This window comes from Piliocolobus tephrosceles, chromosome X (assembly GCF_002776525.5).
Source record: "Piliocolobus tephrosceles isolate RC106 chromosome X, ASM277652v3, whole genome shotgun sequence".
Classification (NCBI taxonomy): Eukaryota; Metazoa; Chordata; class Mammalia; order Primates; family Cercopithecidae; genus Piliocolobus; species Piliocolobus tephrosceles.
This window is the reverse complement of record NC_045455.1, coordinates 24,435,257-24,448,058: the sequence shown is the minus strand read 5'-3', so window position 1 is coordinate 24,448,058 and position 12,802 is coordinate 24,435,257. Positions and strand designations below refer to the sequence as shown.

At 34.4% G+C, this 12,802-nt stretch overlaps 1 protein-coding gene across 1 annotated transcript in view; it reads left to right on the top strand.

Annotated features, from left to right (window-relative positions):
- The window catches only part of GPC5 (glypican 5), a 1,441,555-nt gene that overhangs the window by 52,870 nt on the left and 1,375,883 nt on the right, over positions 1–12,802 (top strand). The gene's annotated exons all lie outside the window — the stretch shown is intronic.

Genomic DNA, 12,802 nt, shown 5'->3' with positions numbered 1-12,802 from the left:
CATCTCTTCTATAAAATTCCTTATTACTACAATAAAATAACTTAATTTATTTTTCCTCTTATAAAACATTAGCTATTCTGTGTATGACTAGAATGAAAATACCTAGATTATACAGATTTTCAAATTATTACTTTTGTTCAGTGCAGAATATAACTTCTGTTAGTATTCCTTTTAAGTAGGTATATTAATGTCAATCTATTTGAATAATTTACTTTGTGTACATATATAAGTAAATCACAGAGCTCTTTAATTTTTTAAGTGATAGTTATTAAATAAAATAAATGCAATAAATCAGAATAAAATTTAAGTTAAAGTGTAGTTCATGATGAATTAATGCTTTTTTGTAGGAAGTGTGAAATGTCAGATTTTAAGGTTTTATTAATTTAGCTACTATTTTAGATGCCCCACAAAACAACTTTATTTCTATTGTAGGATTTATTCATGTGAAATTGTTGGAGGACAATTTACTGATATACATTTTAAACAAAGATTTGTGATTTAGCTGAGTTAGAAGCCATTAACCATCTATAGAAAATTGTATTTTCTTCTCATGAAAAGGATAGTATGTACAATATGGAATATACATTTTGGAGGCCATGCAGTGAATATATCAGTCTGAGCAGAACAGGGAGTTCGTGGTAGGTGGGCATATGCTTAAAACGGTGAACTGGATTCATATTGAATCTGGGATATGTGATCAAGATAGAACACATTATGTTCAAAGGGTTAGGAAACCTGGAATATTTAGACTTTTAAGATGGATTGAGGCTAGTGAAAAGTTTTGGTGATACTGCTAAAAGTTTAGTGATAACTATCTCAGTAGTAGAAATATATGTTAAGGAGATCGTCTCTACTGAAGTGTCAGCTAATTTTATGTAAACCTTTGTTTTCTGTTTACTAAATTATATCTGCTTTATTCATTAGGTTGAGTTTCGCTATTTAAAAATTAATTATAAAAAGTATAGAGACATTCTTAAATGTGATTTTTAAATAATAAATTATGTCTTCCTTAGTAGATGTCAAGTTTTACTTAAGAATCACAAGGGAAGACAAATTTAAAAGAAATTTGCTTAAAGGCTAACTTTTCTGGAACCAAATTCCCTTATAAGAATACCCACTTTTATTGAATTGAATAAGTAGCTTTAAGCTTATTTCTGTAAAAACAAACTTAAATATAAGTGCCAAAAGCAATAGGAGGGATCAATTTGCCATATCATAAATGAGCAGGCTACCTTATCATTAAGTAAAATGCCCTCCATTTAGTTTCTGTGCAATTAAAATATCTGAAAACAATGTAAAGCCTTTATAAGAAGGAAGCAGTCAATACATTTTTTTGGGAAACAGTCTACTTGAGAGAAATTTAATAGAGAAATCAATTAACTTCTCAAATGATGTAAGTAAATTTGCTACATTTTGATTTTTTAGTTTTCAAATAGTTCATTTATATTTCCTAGTTCAACAATATTAATCTGCTTTCCGAGTTATATTGTAGGTTATAAAAGACATTGGACTGGAATGTAGTATGGTCTCTTCCCTCATGGACCTTATGGGACCCCACGGAAACATATTTTTTGGAGCAATCCTTTGAATACAGTCAATGAGGATGATCACTTGTGTCTGTGGATTTAGCAGAAGTCACACTGTTGTTAGATGAAAGCTGGGAGGTTAGAAATGCATGCGGGAGAGAGGAAGCCATGCTGACAGCTGTTGTTAGAAGAGACCTAAGATTATCCTATGTGAAATTCACACTGGGCTCTGTAGTCCACTGCCTATGTATATTCCAGTTAGGCTAGAATTAGCCTCTAGGACAACTCCTCTGTTTTTTAAAGAAATTTATTTGTGTTTGCTTTAGGCAGATTTTCCTTCCTTCCTTCCTTCCTTCCTTCCTTCCTTCCTTCCTTCCTTCCTTCCTTCCTTCCTTCTTTCTTTTCTTTTCTTTTCTTTTCTTTTCTTTTCTTTTCTTTTCTTTTCTTTTCTTTTCCTTTCTTTTCTTTTCTTTTTTTTCCACGACAGAGTCTTATTCTGTCACCCAGGCTAGAGTGCAGTGGTGTGATCTCTGCTCACTGCTACCTCCGCCTCCGAGGTTCAAGTGATTCTCTTGCCTCAGCCTCCTGAGCAGCTGGGATTACAGATGCGTGCCACCACACCCAACTAATTTTTGTATTTTTAGTAGAGAGACGGGGTTTCACCATGTTGGCCAGGCTGGTCTTGAACTCCTGACCTCATGATCTACCCACTTCGGCCTCCCAAAGTGCTGGGATTACAGGCATGAGCCACCATGCCTGGCCCACATTTTCTTAAAATGAACAAAACAGACAAAAATCTGCTTTTATTTTTTATTTATTTTCATTTTTTCTATTATTATTTTTTGAGACAGGGTCTCACTCTGTTGCCCAGTCCAAAGTGCAATGGTGTGATCACATGGCACACTGCAGCCTCAACTTCCCAGGCTCAAGTGATTCTCCTACCACAGCCTCCTGAGTAGCTAGGACTACAGGCTTATGGCACCTTGCCTGGCTCATTTTTGATATTTTGTAGAGATGGGGTTTTGCTGTGTTGCCCTGTCTGGTCTCAAACTCCTGAGCTCAACCCATCTACCTACTTTGTTCTTCCAAAGTGCTGGGATTATAGGCATGAGCCACTGTGCCTGGCCAAAAATCTGTTTTTAGAAGGACTCATGATTATGACCTGGGACTTCACTATATTCTAAGGGCAATCATCCATGCAGTATTTTATAGGGCAGAAAAAGCAAACTGCTATCCTTATGTCAGTTGCTGTTCATAAATAAGCAGTGCTGTTTGCAAGGAGGAATGTTGGCTTTGTCACAGTGCAAACAATAACTGTTCTTCATTTTCAGGGGCTTAGTAACGTTCATGCATAAAGCAGAACAGCCTGGGATAATACGAGAATTTGTTTCCCATTGGTGGTTTTGCTATGACTATAGGATTTTCTGCTTTAAAAATATTTTGGAAATTTGTTATAAATGTTTTGTTTATTTATACATGACAGCATGGTGTGATGCATGGAGAAATAGGGGAAATTGATGGAGAATATGTCATCTTCTGTAAAAAAGCAACTCTTTTCCAGCTGATACATTTTTCAGTTTTTAAATCTCTGTTTAAATAAAATACTTAAATTTAGTTTTGTAATTTTTAACTATGCAAAAATTTCAACATGACTTTCAAAAAATAAAAAATAGTATTTTGGAAGACACTATTGGAAGCTTGTGTTTTGTTTTAATATTTAGAAGATAAGGTTAAAATGTTGTATCTTTCCTTAGAAATGAAACTTTTCCTATTTCTCTCAACTTCATTGTGCTCATATATTTCTAAAATATATGGTAGATACTAAGTCTTTATTCTGGAAAATTTCCAGCTATATATATAACTGGCAATGTAAAATTCTAAAAATTCTAAAAAATGAATGTTATTGCTAGAGTCTAACTGTAAGGGATAGTTAGAACAAAAATTAACTTTTTTTTGTTTCATCTCTTGGCTAATTAAATTTTTATTCCTTGATTATATGTTTTTGAAAGATTGGCAAGCCTGTCCTCTGGGGTTGAAATGTTAGATTCAGGAATTTATTAAAAAATAGATTTCTATTTTTAATGAAATGTAGGAATATCCTTGAAATTAAATATATTTAAAAAGCAGATGAATTGAGAATATGAATATAACTTACGGATTTTTATCCTTTATGCTAATAGATACTGGTTACTGTAAAGTGTATAGCTATCATATAGCTGCTACTGTAAAACTAAAGTATACACACACACACACACACACACAGTAAAAGACACACGACACAGTTAATATTCAAATATATTAATGACTATGAGGGCAAATAGATTTATATAAATGTTACAATATCAAGCATAGAGTACATTAATCTTATTTAAGTCACTTCAGCTATGCTTTACAGAAGTGGACTATATTTACAATTTTTCCTGCAGTGAGCCCAGATCGCGCCACTGCACTCCAGCCTGGGCGACAGAGCGAGACTCCACCTCAAAAAAAAAAAAAAAAAATTCCTAGGAAGGATAAAGACATATTGCTATTTTAAACTCTAAGAATTACTTGATCAAGGTTAAGAGGACAGGCAGCCCATGCTGGTAGTGTTGGGTAGACTTGCTTGTTTCTATCTCTAGCACTGAGATCAGATACACAGCAAATGTAAGTAAATTAACTGTATGAATAAAGGAATGAATGAATGAATGAATGGATGGTACTTAGCAAGAAAAAGGTTCAGAAATAAAATGAGAGATTCCTTTCCTCTCTTCTCCCTCCCTCCATCTTCTTCCTTTCTTTTATTCCTCTGTTGATGCGTTTAATATATCTTTTGAGCACCTACTGGGTGCCAGCATCGTTAGGTACTAGATTGTACACAGTGTCAAAATGTTAAATCCATTTTACTTTTACTGGATCAGACTCCTAATATGTCCACATATTTATTAGTTTATTAATTTCTAAACTATAAAGGGGCACATGAAAGTTTTTATGTCAATGGCATTCTAAATGGGATCGCATTCTTTTCCTTGTTCAGTTTTAGGCAGTGCATGGTTTAGTGTGTTGTCTAATACAGCAGCTATCAGTGCAATTGGTCTTTATTCAACTATCCTTTATCTATGAAATGTTAAAAATTGTTTCCTTTGAATCTGTGTCAGCAGGCTCTCATATTAATTATGAGAAACCAGGCAATTTTCCTGTTCTAGATAAAAGTTGCAAGAGCTTAAATTACTTTTCAGCTGGAAATAAAGCTTGCTTCACAAGAAATAATATCAATAGTAGAAAAATATTAACTATAGATCTAAGATCAGGTTTACTTTTCCAAGTTTCTTTTTTAAACTTTAAGAAGTAAACTTTTAGTTGTTTTAATTCTGACAGATAATAGTTATGATAATATCACTTATGGCTATGGTAATCTCATCTTGCAAACACAGTAATTTGCTTATAGCTGGTGAAAGAGTTCTTGATTTTTTATTAAAACACTTTCAGTTAAATCTTTTCAATGTAAGAACTGTACATCTATTGGCTAGATGAGTTGACATTTAATCAGATATTTATCATTTTGCTATTTGTTTTAAATTTTTGAAACTCAGAGCAGATATTCAGCAAATATAATTAAATGAACTGCATGAATAAATGAATGATACTTAGCAAGAAGACTTGAGAAATAAAACAAGAGATTCTCTCTCTCCTTCCCTCCTTCTTTCTTCTTCCTAAACAGTAGCTAGTATCTGTTAGCATAAAAGAAGAAAATACACAAATTACATTTATATTCTTATTCTCAATTCACCTGCTTTTTAAAATAAGATACTCAATTTCTCAAACTCCTGGGCTCAAACTGTGTTGCTCAAATAATCCTCCAACCTCAGCCTCCTGAGCTGGGACTACAATCATGCTTATATTCATTTATCTTATGCAGAGAGAATCGTAGAGATGACTCTTGAATACTACTTACGTGTTGAGTAAAAGGACAGGACATTTGTGAGATTACAACTAGTTATGTTTTTGAGATTAATCTGTATGTCTATCCATCCCTTTTATCCATTTGATTTGATTTATAAAATTCATTTTTATAAATATGTGACATTTATTTATTCTGTTGATGGATATTTTAATAATTTTAACCTATTTTTGCACTTGAAATGTTGCAGTGAACATTCTTGATCATATCTCCATGGGTACATGTTTCTCCAGGGTTCACACATAGAAGCACAGTTGTGGTTTATAGGCCATGCACTTGTTTACTTTACTAGGTATTTTCTAAAATTGCTCTTCTAAGTAGCAAAACCAATTTAAACTCACTTCAGTAGTTTGTGTGCATTCTTATATTTTCATACCTTTCCTAACACTTAAGTATTGTCAGAATTTTAAAAGTTTTACTGAACTAATAATGATGTTGTATCTTGTTTTCTAAATGTGTGGTCCTCTCTGATTATTAGGGTGTCTGCATATCTCTTCACATGCAGTTTTTTATTTTGTATTTTATTTATTTTCCCTTATGAATACATCATACCAACATGTGTACACAGTTAGAGAGGATATATATCATGTTGCATTTTGTATATATTTAAAATTTCTGTCTTAGGCACAGATATCACATTGGATTTCTACATCTTAAAGTTTTAACTAAAGTAATTCAAATTTCTTTTCACGTGCTGTAGAAATCCAAGCTCCCCACGCAGTTTCTGCACATCACAAAGCTTGCAGTCACATGGTCACTCCTACCTCTGCTCCCTTGCTTTTTAAAAATTTGCTGTTGTCTGCCTCTTTCCTGTCATGTTAACTGTATATGAAATTTTTCCCAATTTCCAGTTCCCAAAACGCACACGTTATATACATGCAACCCACTCATGATGTATGTGTAAAATAACTTTCATGAAATGATGGCGATAGAGGAAGACAAAGTCTAAAGACCACATACTTTCAATAATTTCAAATTAAATGTTGATTTCTATTTTTGCAAGTCTTTTCCAGTCCTCCAACATCAATCCATGAAGCCACCATTCTCAGATCATTCTCTGTGACCCAGAGATCTCCCACTCTTGTGTGATACTCTCTTCTCCTCCCCAGATAGTAAGATAATGTATCTTCCAGTCCCTTACATTTATTATATAAGCAGAGAAATATTGAATACCCACCACAGGGTTCTCAGAATGAATGTAAACTGCATACTTTTTGATCAGCCTATTGTCTGTTAGATATTTTGGGAGCAACGATTTTTTCAGACCAAACATAAAAAGTATAGTGGTCCTGTATAAGGTATAGACAAAGTGTATAATCTTTTATTTTTAGTATTAGTTAAATTGAGTTCATTTTATATTTTCAAATGTTAACACTTTTTGTTTTTGCAAAATGTTAACTTTTGCAATCCATGGAAAGAAATAAACAATTGTTAGTTTATTTTAAAACAGAACTAATTTATCTTAGGAATATTTGCTTTTAAAAGCAATAATAATCTGCAAAGTTAATAATTTTTTTAAGGTCCAAAATATATTATATTTAAATATTTTATTTCTTATACTAAATATTTTAGGAAAAATAAAATCAGCTTAATTAAAATAGTATTTTTCCAATTAATGTGTAGAAATATATATCAAGGGAAAATTGTAATGTAAGCATTGTGTGGTATGACACTCATTTTGAAATTCAATTTTTATGAATTATTTAATCTCTACTAAAAAATACAAAAAACTAGCCGGGCGAGGTGGCGGGCGCCTGTAGTCCCAGCTACTCGGGAGGCTGAGGCAGGAGAATGGTGTAAACCCAGGAGGCGGAGCTTGCAGTGAGCTGAGATCCGGCCACTGCACTCCAGCCTGGGCGACAGAGCGAGACTCCGTCTCAAAAAAAAAAAAAAAAAAAAAAAAAAAAAATTTTACCCCATGAAACAAACTTAACCATTATATTGATAATGATATATAAAACTTTAATGCTGTTAAAAAGTAAAATTCACGTGAGTGTTTTGTTTTGTGTTCTAGTTTAGCCCTGTGCACTTAGTATATGAATATGGGATTTTTTTTGCCAATAGTATCAGCTAATATATTTTGCAAATACGTGTCATGGAATTATTATTTCTATGCAGTGAAATGTTTTAGTATTGAAAGTAGGGTATCTCCCTATTTATAAGAGGCTGGTGAAAAGACAAAGACTGAGGGAGCATTTGAATACATTTAAGTCTATTTTATGTGAAGAACAAAGTTACAGTAAAATCGAGTAATAATTTTATCAAATTATTGCTATCCTATTACTATTATAAATTCTATTAACAAATTTTGTTGAAATACATCTTGATGTATTACATTACTTGCCAGTTTTTTGATGGGGCTTTTAAAATAGCTATTTTTGTGTCAAAATATTTAGTTTTTGGAAGCAGGACTTACCCTGTCAAATATCCAATGTAACTATTGAGTTTAAAAAATAACATTTTCAGTATTTTGAGGTCTTATGGTTTTATGTTTTTTCAAGACCCTACAAAATTTTATCTATGATGGTTTGTGACCACATTAATTAGTTTTACAGGGAAGATAAAATAATGATACTATTAAAATATCTGAGACATTATTTTAAAACTCAATAATGTATTTTTACCTTTTACTTTATCATGAGATGTTAATTTGTATTTTATCGTGGTTATTATGTGGCATATAGCACATGACAGCATACTGTTCTCCCTTCTGCCTGTTGTCAGAACACTCAGTTTTTGGGGTGACCACACTGAATGGCCATGTGCATAGAAACAGCGCATCCTGCCGCAGCACAGGGGATGACATGAAATGGAAGCGCATATGTGATTTGAAATAGTTTTTGTGGGAAATAGAAAAGGTAATTAACCAAAAACCAGGTAGAAGGTTAACATTGGGGTCATGTATTTAATAGTAAAACCTGTATCTATGATGGTGTGACTGCTTTCGTTTTTATCCTTTCCTAGTGCCTAGGGAGAAAGTACAAGTAGAGGAGTGCTGACACATGGGTGAGCAGGTACAGTGGAAGGCTGAAGGTGGTAGGAGGTCCATTCATCCATCCAGCAATCATGGGGCAGCCTGCATGTGCCTGCACTGTGTTTAAAGTGCTTGGATGCATGGGTGAATGGAGCAAAGATCCCTGTCTTGATAGTTCCCATTTCAGCCAGGAAAGATAGAAAATAAATATAATACAGATACAAGTTAGGATGTATTAAATGTTTTGAAAAATATGTAGAGCAGGGTGAGGGGAACGGAAATACTGGAGGGCTGTAATTTTAAATTGGATAATCAGGGAAAAAGTGGGCATTTCAGCAAAAATTTGAAGAGAGTGAAGGAGTTAGTCACGTGGATATCTGGGACAAACACATTCCAGGACAAGGAAATAGCCATAAAGTAGAGGTGGGCCTCAGCTGTCAGAGGAATAGCAGCAAGGAGGCAGCATGTGTGGAGCATATGGAGGGTGATCGGAAAGGATATCACAGAGGCCATGGGAGCAGGTCTTCTGGGGCCTCTTAGACATTTATTCTGAAACAGAAGTTTTTATGATAGGTGTGGTTTGATTGTAAAATAATCACTCTGTCTTCCCACAGTCAACATTATACTGAATGGGGAAAACTTGAAAGCATTCCCCGCTGAGAACTAGAACAAGACAAGGATGCCCACTTTCACCACTTCTATTCAACATAGATATGCAAATGGTGAACAAACATGAAAAAATGCTCAACAGCACAAATTATCAGGGAAATGCAAATCAAAACCACAATGTAATACCACTTTACTCCTGCAAGAATGGCCATAATTAAAAAATCAAAAAATAATAGATGTTGGCACGGATGTGGTGAAAACAGGGCACTTTTACACTACTGGTGGGAATGTAAACTACCCTGATTACATTGATCCAGCAATCTCACTACTGGATATCTATTCAGAGGAAAAGAAGTCATTATATGAAAAAGACACTTGCACACACATGTTTGTAGCAACACAATTTGCAATTGCAAAAATATGGAAGCAGCCTAAATGCCCATCAGTCAGTGAGTGGGTAAAGAAAATGTGGTGTATATACATATATATACCGTGGAATAGGACTTATCTATAAAAAAGGAGCAAAATAATGGCATTTGCAACAACCTAGATGGAGTTGGAGACCATTTTCCTAAGTAAAAAGTAACTCAGCAATCGAAAGCCAAACATCGTATGTTCTCACTGATAAGTGGGAGTTAAACTATGAGGATGCAAAGACATAAGAATGATACAATAGACTTTAGGGACTTATGAGGAAGGGAGGGAGGTGGGTGAGGGATAAAAGACTACACTGGGTACAGTGCACACTGCTTGGGTGATGGGTGCACCAAAATCTCAGAAGTCACCACTAAAGAACTTATCCATGTAACCAAATTCCTCTACCTGTACCCCCAAAACCTATTGAAATTTAAAAAAAAAGGAAGGTTGCAGTGAGCCATGATTGCACCACTACACTCCAGCTTGGGAGACAGAGCAATACCCTGTCATAGAGAATGATAAAATGAAATAAGATAATAAAATAAGCTCTATATCAAGTTATGTAATCTATAATAGCCTACAGAAAAGAGGCACTATGGTGACTTGGGTGTTTGTAGTGGAGGTGGCAAGGTGTGGTCACTTTCTGTATCTCTTATGATCCTTAGTGGACCCTGGACGTAGTAGGAAAAGAATTGAAGCCCGGGGGGCCTGATTATGGTAAAGTATATCAGGGTTACGTCTGTGATGCCTGGAGGGTAGTGGATTAAAGAAGCCCGGGCTGTAGGAGGGGCTTCCACATGGACTTTGGAGTCTCCAAGTCTGTTGGTGGAGTTGGAGTGAGACAAACTGTGACCGGTTTCTCCAGAGTTCTCAAAGAAAAAGCACATTGGTGGTGTGACAGAGACATCCGGTGGAGGCTAATCTTATACAGGATAGAAGAGTAATTAATGGTCTTGGAAGAGCCAGGAGGTTTCCAGTGTCCCTCCACTGTCTGGCTCTGTACTGTGATACAAATATTTCTGTAATAAAATATTTCTAGATATGAAAATACAATTGATTTTGATGTAATTCCCAATTCTACACAACAAAACATATTGCCAATATTTAACATAATTTAAGAGTAAAGGGCATTCAATAAATAAATAATGCAAATAAATAAAATCAACTTGAGTGAAATTTATAACTTTGAACATTGAAGGGGGAATATGTGTAATGCAGTAGCACTGTATAAAGTTATATGATGAAAATCATGAGTTTGTATATGAGAAATTTGTTTTCACTTTAATTATAAAAGACACAACATGCTTATGTAAAAATTGAAAATAGAATTCTTTATTAATCAATAACCCAGTTAGCAAGTAAAGTTCTATGGTGAACTTAAAACTGTTGGGACTCAATTTTGAAGTCTTAGTGATAATTCTCATAATAGGATCACCTTTTGCTGTTCTTATATGAATCAAATTATTTTAACCAAATAATATTAATAGTTATCAATTATTTAAATAATATCTTTTTATTGTCTTTTATTTTGGCGGGGGGACAGAGTCTTACTTGTTGCCCAGCCTAGAGTACAGTGGCAGGGTCTTAGCTCACTGCAACCTCCACTTCCTGGGTTCAAGCAATTCTCATGCCTCAGCCTCCTGAGTAGCTGGGATTATAGGGGTATGCCACCACATCGGGCTAATTTCTGTTTGTGTTTTTAGTAGAGAGAGGGTTTCACCTTGTTGGCCAGGCTGGTCTTGAACTCCTGACCTCAAGTGATCCACCCAGCTCAGCCTCCCAAAGTGCTGGGATTACAGGCATGAGCCACTGTGCTGGGCTGATATATTTTTATTATATTATTTGTTATCTAATTAGAAATATTTGCAGTTTGTGTAAGTGACATTACTGTCAAATTTAAAATTATAAAATGGCATAACTTATTGTAAACTATGAAATATAGTTTATTAGAAATGTAGAAATATTCTTAATATTTCAGCTTTTTAAGATAGACTTGGGGAAATGTCAGATTAAGATGAAAATATTACACCATCATCCATAATATTGATTTGGTAAAAGGATATTATAAAATGGAAAATAAGATACCTTTCTTTCCTCAGACAAATAGAGGACTTAAATTTTATAACCATTTCTCAATGTGGCTGTTCATGCTGGGAAATTACCCATGCATATCTTTATGCTTTTATCATAAAATATATGTAGCAATACATGTGGTATAGAGGCTATAGCTTTTATGCAGAAGGCAAAGGGTTGAAATGGCATCTCAAGACCCAGAGAGTGAGAAGAGTAAATAAACGGTAATTGTTGGATAGCTGTGCTGTACTCATTTTTTTCCAGGGTAATGCTGCCTATGGGCTAACTTTTGTATAAACAAAGATAATTGAACTTTTGCACCTTAAAGGATACTGTTTTCTTGTACTCTTTATTTAACTTCATTCCCTCAGAGCATAAACTTAGCTTGAATGTTAACTTAGGAAACATATTCAATATTATTTTCCTTAAGTAGAAATAAATTGAACATGCTTTGTAGTAGAACAAACATTGGTCTTTGGTGTGGGAAACTGATTTTGTAATAGGATAGGGAATATGCCTAAGGATTTAAGAACAAGGGTCTAGAGTTAAAGGGTCTGGGTTTGGATCTGGTCTCAAGACTTGCCATCTGGGCCTCAGTCTTCTTTGCTTGTATAATGGGATAACAATAGTAACTTCTTCTAGCTGGACCTCAATATCCTTGCTTGTAGAATGGAACAATAATAGTACCTTCTTCTAGGCTACAATTAATGAGGATTAATTGAGGTAGTCCCTGTAAAGTACTTGGTTTGGTGCCTGGTACATAATGAGCACTTAGCATATGTTAGCTATTCTTTATTTATTAATAGAGTATATTTTTTCTTCAATACTTGATAGGCAGTAAAACATTTCATGGCAGGAGTTGTCTGATAGCTTTTCTTTAAGCGTGTTATGGCAAATGGTGTGAAGCCAGTTGTCACATTATCAGAAGTGCTGCAGGGCCCAGGCAGGAGAAGGGGGTTGGTGGTCCAAACTCCTTGGATTACTGTGGCTGATGGGGTTGCCAAGAGTCACATTGTGAGTGCTTAGGATTATGGGCAAAAATACCCTCAAAATTCACAAAGACCAGCCATTGAGAACAATTATTTGATGAACAATAATAATTGGCGCATTTTTAAAGCAGACTTTTCTGCTGCCCAGTGGTAATAAAATGAAATTTCAAATTGTATTAAGTGGTATTAAGTTGCTATGTTTTGACTCTCACTGTAATGGAAACCAACGTGAATACTAAAATCTAAGGTTTAACCAACAGACTTGTGCAGAGGT